Consider the following 8197-nt stretch of genomic DNA (forward strand, 5'->3'; position numbering starts at 1 on the left):
TGGCTTGGTCTTTGGCGGCCGGTCAGTTTGACCACCAACATAGCATCTCCTTTTGCAACTATCTTCTTGTATCGGAGCTAAATACACTATTTTAGGCCAGCATGTAAACTCACATATTCACCTTTATTATTACTTTATATCTCTTTAATTTCTTGACTTCCAGAAAAGACTTCTGGATTTTCAGCATTCATAATGACAAAACCCAATCCTCCCTTTTCCAGCACTCTTCTGTAACTACCATAAAAAACCAAGGTGGCATCTTTATCCTTCATCTCCTCATAAATTTGCAGATGCGGAATTAGTTTCCATCTTATAATGGATGCACTTTCAACATGTTCTTTATAAGTGAAGATATCATCTAAGCTAGCTCTTACAGTATCTTCCTTCAAACATGTAAATTCAAATTCTTTCAAAGCCAACATCCACTTAGTAACTATTGGAGCATTTTCAATAGATCAAAAAACTTGTGGAAGAGATTGGGAACCAATAAGTACTACAAATGGTTTTTGAATCAAGTATGCTTTCCATCTTTTAACTGCATATACCATCCCCCATACCAACAATTCTTCTTCCATCCAAGATTTTTTAGTCACTCCAATGGATCTGCTTATATAAAACATATGCCTCATATAAGACATCCCCTTTCCCTTCTGCATTAAAATGGCTCCCACTACATTTTTCCCAACACTAATACTAATGAAGAAAGGTTTATCCTAGTTTGGAGGCATAAGAGCTGGCAAAGTGCTTAACTTTTCTTTAATCTGTGAGAATGCATCCTCTTCAACTTCTGTCCAAACTAAAGGATCCCTTCGAGTTGCTTTCTGTAAAGGATAAACATATTCAATCAGTATATGGAATGACCTTGATAGATACCTCAACTTTTGAACAAATCTCATCAGTGCTTTTATAGTTTTTGGAGAGTGCATAAGAAGTAAAGCCTCAACTTTACTAGCCTCAGGTGAAATACCATTAGTAGATACTTCATGACCTAAGAGTATCACTCTAGTTCCTATTGTTTTACATTTATCGAGGTTTAGCTGATCTCCATCCTCATCAATTCTGCCAAAAACTTCATCAGGTTTTTGAAAGTTTAATGCCCTTGATCTATACACACAAAAGTCATCCATAAACACCCACAAAGGTTTCCCAACGAAAGGGAAAATGCCCAACTAACCCATCTTGAAAAGCTAGTGTATGCATTCATCAGACCAGAAGGCATCACTCTATAACAGAAGCATCCCCATGGGTAATGAACATTGTTTTCTTTTGATCTTCTTCCACTATTCTCATTTGGAAATATCTAGAGTATCCATCACACACACAGTAAAATTCATGACCAGCCACTTGATCCAAGATCTCATCTTGAAACGGAAGAGGATAGTAGTCCCTCCTAGTAGCTGCATTAAGAGGCTTGAAATCAACACATACTCTCCACTTTCCATTTTTCTTTGGTCTGATTACAATAGGAGACACCCACTCTGCATCATCAACATGATAGATAAATCCCACATTAGGAAACTTTGAATTTCAACTTAAAGTACATTTTCTTGAATTATACCAAGTCTCCTAAGTTTTTGAGCCACTAGTTTACACCCTTCTTTCAATTTGATATGGTGCACAATGCTGTTAGTACCCCTCAGTTGGTGATGGTCTATAGCAAACAATTTTTGGTATTTTTGAAAAATGGATGAATATTCATCTCTTTCATCATTAGTCAAGTCATTTTCCAACATATTAATAAGATTAGGCAATCCAACATTCATTTCAGGTTGCTATCACATGTTTCCTGCATAAAGTCTGTACTTCCTACAGCAATATTTACAACTTTTTCCTCTCTTTTTGAACCTTGGATTGACAACCCAAAGAGGTCAACATCCCTAGAGAGTAGGCTAGCTTCCCTTTCTGTATCTTCCTCATCAAGGCTAGAGTTTTCTGAATCACTACTTTCATCACCCCCAACATTACTTTTATGTCCATTTTGAATGACATGCCCGATTTTCATGTCAAAGATCACCCTCTTATGAGTTGGCTTCTCTAGATAATGTTCCAATTGATCTCTATACCACTCTTGTTTGGATCTCATACCAATCAACCACATTCATCCCAAAATGAGAGGATATGCCCCAAGTTTTGTAGCATAACATGGAAATTCAAACATGCTCTTTGATCTCCAGTGTTGATTTCCAAGTTCTCAATGACTCCCAAGCATTTCACTTTTGAGCTATTTGCCATTTTAACCTTAAACAATGACTTCCATGTCATTTTAAGATGCATTTGCAACATTGCTTCTTTAGTGATTACACAAACTTGTGCACCACCATCAACATAAACTTGATCAATTTTCCTTCCGTGTATCCATGTGTCAATGCCAGGTATATTGTCTTTCACATCTGATAGGTATACAACTCCAACATGCCCAATTTGTAAGAAACTTGATTGACTCCTAAAGAAAAGTCTCCCCTCAGTTAGTGATGAGTTCATATGTAGTAGTTGACCATATGTAACATCAGCCTTTTTATCTTTTAAATCCTCAAGTAGGTTGTAAGGAACTTGATTAACTCCCAAAGAAAAGTCTCCCATTTGAATCTTCCTTCGTTGTCCAACTTTCTTGCTAGTTTCTGGATCATCTGCAACTTGTTTTCCCTTTTTAATCCTTGGTGCCCTTTGAGTTTCAGTTTCAGCATCCCTCTCTTTGACTCTCTTATTAGCTAGAACATCTGCATTTTCCCCATCCTCAAACATGCTAGTTTTGATCAAATTCATACCTGATGTGCCTTCATTAGGTTTTCTTTCCAACTATTGCCTAGTTGGTTCAAGTGGCCTTTGTTCTTGTTCAGGTCTAGCATCTTGCCTAGCATTCCCTTGTGGCATGGGATACATCTCCCCTCCCATTATTCTTGGATAAGGGCAATCAAGAGCAATATGACCTCTCTCCCTACAATTAAAGCATTCAAAGTTTTCCCATCTATTTCTTCGAGGTCCTCTAAATTTAGGTTGCATTTGAGGCTGCCTTGCCTGCAATACGCTCATATTTAAATTCAGATTTGCCAATTGTTCCTGCAGTTTACTAATCACATCATCATCAAGTTTCCTATGGCCCTATTGAGTTCCATTCTCCACTCTTTCAAATGCCCCATGAAGATTCATAGCTTGCTGTCCTACATTTCTTGTAGCACTGTCAACCTGATTAGGCCATAAAAATGCATGCACATCAATACCTCTTGATCTATCGGACCTCAATTGTATTTTCCTTTGCTTTTCTTTGGCTATTTTGACTGCATCTTCATACGTATCAGGGTCTTTGATCCCAATCTTTTCTCTAATTTCAGGTTTGAGCAATGAAACAAACTTGTCCTTTTTCAAGAACATCATGGGAGGTTGCTCCATACTCTGTGTAATTTCTATCCATTTTGCTTCAAATCTCAAAGCAAATTTAGACACTTCCTAATTTTCTCCCCGAAACATTCTTTCAAAGATTTCCACAAACTCTCAAAAGTTTTGTTGGTTGCAAACCTTGTAAGGAACTCATTTTTAACTTCATTCCAATTTTCCATTTTCTCTTCATTCAATAAGTTCCACCATAATCTTGCAAAGCCTTCAAGCAACATGCTGATCATTTGAAGCTTATCTGCATTAGTGTTCCTTCAATCTTGGTAGGCCATCCACTCCAATCTCTTAATAAACTAGTTAGCATCCTCATTTTTAGTACCAAAGAAGGGTTCATATCCAAAAGCCACCATGCTTGAGTTTGTGTACAGGTTGGTTTCCAAACCTTACACTTCCCAACTGATAAGATCAGCAAGAGATCTTCAATATGGGAGATCCTTGGTGGGGGCACCAATCCATGGTAGGTGAATTGGGTAGTTGGCCTCTAACAACCCCCAAGACAACACCACAAGATAAAGATCGATGATCTCACCTCAACAAAACCCACGAGACAGCACAATTGAACACATGATAAAAAATTCTTGATCACTCCTCAGTGAGACTTCAACTTGACAACTTGAGTAGTTTAAACCTTCAAGCTTAGAATTACCATTTTTAGAGAGAACTTGATGTTGAAACAACCATGGTAGAGACTCTGACAACACGAGCTTTGAGATTCACACAACTCCTATTTTTAGGGATGGCAACCCCACGTAGCAAATTGCCCCATAAAGCGTGATTGATTCAAGCAATACAAAATCAGTTGTAGAACCTCTTTGTTCTTCTTTCCTTAGAGCACACATAAATACAAACCAAATACATAGGTATTCAAAGCTTTATGTGGCCAAATTTCATGCCAACTGAGCTGCTATAAGCATTTCAATGCTGTGGACATTCCATTACTGCATCGAAACACAGTTTACACTGATATAACAATGGATAATCATGATGACTTTCATGAGAAACCAAGTTGGTGACATAGATGTTGCTAAATTCACTTGTTTCCTCATAGAGCATAGAAATTGCCTCATGGAGCATTACATAGAATAGCTCATAACTTTCTAACCAAACCTCAGATCATTGAGCTTAAAAAATTAAAGTTGTAGCTCTCTTTCCAATCTATAAATTTTCAAAAAAAACTCACAGTCAAATTCCTTGATCTGCTACCCTAAAACAGCTCTGCAGAGTCTGCAGTCCTAAATTCCTACATGCTCTATACAGCTCTGCACAGTCTGCAGTCCTAAACAGCTCTGCACAATCTGCAGTCCTAAATTCCTACATGCTCTATACAGCAAACACAACTTCTTTGTTCCAAAAACACAACTTTGCATTGATAAAGAGTCGTGGGAGCTTTGAACTTTACAAACTCTGATCCATTATTTTCTTGGCTACAAATCCTTTTAGATTTCTAGTAACGGGAAGCCTCACTCAACAACTAACATGCATCACTCTCAACAAGATGAAGAACATCCCTCTGCTTTCTCTCACTCATATCCATACATCAAAACTGATATGCAAACTCTCTGCCCCACGCAATAGTAAAAGAAAACAAGACAAAAAGAAGACTCTTATTACCATCATCTGAAAACTGAGAACTCGCATCAGCCCATTGATTTCAGTAGCCTTACCATCTTGCTCCACAACTTCAATAACTTCAGCTTTACAGTCTCTTTCTTCTGACAAATTCTTCTTCTTCTTCTGAGCTTCAGATTTCTCCCTTCTTTAGCCTCCAAGATTCTTCCTCTCCCTCCCTCCCTCCCTCCCTCCCTCCCTCTCTCTCTCTCTCTCTCTCTCTCTCTCCCTCTCCCTCTCCCTCTCCCTCTCCCTCTCCCTCTCCCTCTCTCTCTCTCTCACACACATTTGAACACTTCTCTTCTCTTATTTTTTTTCTTTTTTAAAAAACTCCTCATATTTTTACTTTTTTTCCTATTTTTCCAAGTTGCCCCTTACTTCTCCTTAGTTGTTAGATGGCAAACATACCCCTTGCCACATAAAATTCCACTCGGGGACTCAAAATCAGAAGCGAGAATACATTTTCTTCTCTTCCTACATGAGGCGTGTGTCTCAAAACTGAAATATCACAACCACGTGTCGAACATGCATGGTAGCATTTGGGAATTCCATCTATAAACCCAACTCTCACTATAGGCATGTGCTAGAAAGACAAAAAAAGGATATTTGCATATGTTACCCCACTTGACTTCACACATCATCATGTCCCCGGTCACTCATTTTCACTCACCAGTAGTACCTGTTTTTGTAGTGACAAATTGGCATTTATACGCGATAACCCATTAGTGTTAGCAGTGATGTATTTACGCGATCCTCCTTTTCTGGTTGCGACCTTCCCGGTTACTTGGGAGAATTTGCACTTCAAGGCCATTTCGGAGCTTCAAATATGGGCCTTCTCTTCTCACAGATCACTCCTTTGTGCCGGTGTTTCCCTACTCTTTGCTTTGACTTCTGTAACCTTTTTCCACGTAGAGGGGCAGTTGATAGAGAGATCACAGGGATAGTAAGGGAGGAAGGGTACTTGTATCCTCTTTTTCAAGAGAGGGATGGAAGGAAATTTCCTTGAGCCCTCTTCTCTCTCTCTCTCTCTCTCTCTCTCTCTCTCACACACACACACACACACACACTCTCTCTCTCTCTCTCTCTCCTTCACAGATCGGAAGCGGGGGAAAAATAATAGTGTGTCCTTCTTTGCTTAATGGAGGGGGATTTTATAGGGGGAGATGGGTATTTATTAGGGGAAAAAGGCACTGTGATAAGGAGCCCTTAGCTCCACTCCACAACCAGTGTAACTGTCGCCATGCGGCTCTATTAAGGTTAAAAAGAAGGTATAATGGGGGAGGGGGTTGGAGGGGGCATATGTGTGCCCCTCCTCCCCATCAGTGTTAATGTCTCCATCCTCATCTTCCTAGATGTCTTTGGATCCTCATCCCTCACTGCTATTGCCTCGATCTCCCCTTGTCTTGCACTTAACGTTGGCAATCAATGCAACTCCCCCTCCCTCCGCAAGCTAGCGGCGTTGATAAGGGGGTGTTTAAAAAAATAATTTAATTATAAGGGGGGGTCTTAGGAGGCACAAGGATATATTACACTTATACACAGTATAAGTGTAAAGTGTCTGAGAACCTTTTGAGAGATGGTTTTCCCTTGGGAATCCTATCGATACCCATGAGGACTATGGGAGCTTTCACTCAACCGCCAAGACCCTCGGACCGCTTATTCTTTCAAGCGTTTCAAGCCGAGCACTAATGGCTACCTCTCACATAACCGATGCACCATCCATACCTACGGGTGTAGTGAGCTTACCTCCATGACGTTCAAGTTACCTCCTCTCCCTGGCTGGTCCAAGTGGTTTGATTGGACAGGATGGTCCGATCGGACGGTGGTCCAAGCGTCCAATTTTCAAAATCGGACGGGCTGGTCCGAGTGGTCCGATCGGACGAGATGGTCTGAGCATCCGATTATGGACTGGTCCAAGTGAGCGTCCAATTATGGACCGGTCCGAGTAGTCCTAGTTCGAGTGTCCGAGTATGGACTGGTCCGATTCTGGGACTCGGACGACCTAGTCCAACTACACGGCCGACGGCCCGCGAGTTGCACGCGATGCCTCTAGACTGGCGTCTACTACACGGAATCGTCCAGCGCCTTCCAGATAGGTGCAAGACACTACAAGGGAATGCCAGACATGCTTGGAACCACTGTGGTGATCGAATTGAATGGCACTTCAAGGATCTGTGCCCCTATTTCCTTGTTTTAGCCTATTATACAGCAACAGAGAACCCTACTGTTTGTTTCTTTTTCTTTATTTTTTTCTATCCTAAATGCATCCAAAACACAAAGTAGATACCTACACTACTTCATTCCACAACATAAATCTCAAGAAAGCAAAACACCTACTTGCTAAGGAGATCGAATACCATCTTCAACCCCTTTCCTTCCTACCTATCTCAAGCACCGGTTTAGGGGAAACCCCTTACTTTGATGCTCGATTCGAAGCGCGCAAGCGCTCAAGGCTTGAATCCGTTGGTTTCGGCGACGGAACCAAAATGTGGGAGCTTTCACTCAACCGCTTTGTCTTCTGCTTTAGCTTTTCCGGATTTTCCACCTTCGTTCGTTTGAGGGTTAACAAGGACCACACTTCGGACATGTCTCCATAGTCTTATACTCTCCTCAAAATAGCATACAATTATTGATACAAGCATAGATGATGTGATAGTCCTCCATGCCAAAGCTTTCGTAACACCAATCATGCATCATCAGAGGACACAAGGCATTGTGTTTCCAAGTGGTAATATATGATACTTTGGCAACCTGAAAAGAAATCAGAAGATGCCTTGAAGAGCACATAAGTGTTATTTATTTTATAATAGAGTTAAAGAAATCAACGGAGCATAGAATGTACCTGAACAACTCAATCACACTCGCATCACTCCACCCATACTTTGACTACACACTTAGAATCACAAGCAACATCTTCAAGCGAGATACTTGACACCCATCATATAATGGTATGTACACTTCTTTTCTAAGTGGAATTAGATGGCTTGGCATCCATGGGCATTAATGCATCAATCATTGCCTCCATCTCAGGATCCAAGATTGGAGAAAGGTCCAAAAGGCCCATTGTCTCCTCTAGTATCGAGGGTGTAGTCTGTGGTGTGCCCTTCAAATGGTGTATCAACTCAGGCATTCCATCCATCGCATGGCCCACGAACTCTTCTAATGGGCCACAACAAGTGAATTCCTTGGGATGTGCAAA

Source organism: Lygodium microphyllum, unplaced genomic scaffold, assembly GCF_053477565.2.
Source record: "Lygodium microphyllum isolate KBCC unplaced genomic scaffold, Lygodium_microphyllum_v1.1.10 scaffold_32, whole genome shotgun sequence".
Taxonomy (NCBI): Eukaryota; Viridiplantae; Streptophyta; class Polypodiopsida; order Schizaeales; family Lygodiaceae; genus Lygodium; species Lygodium microphyllum.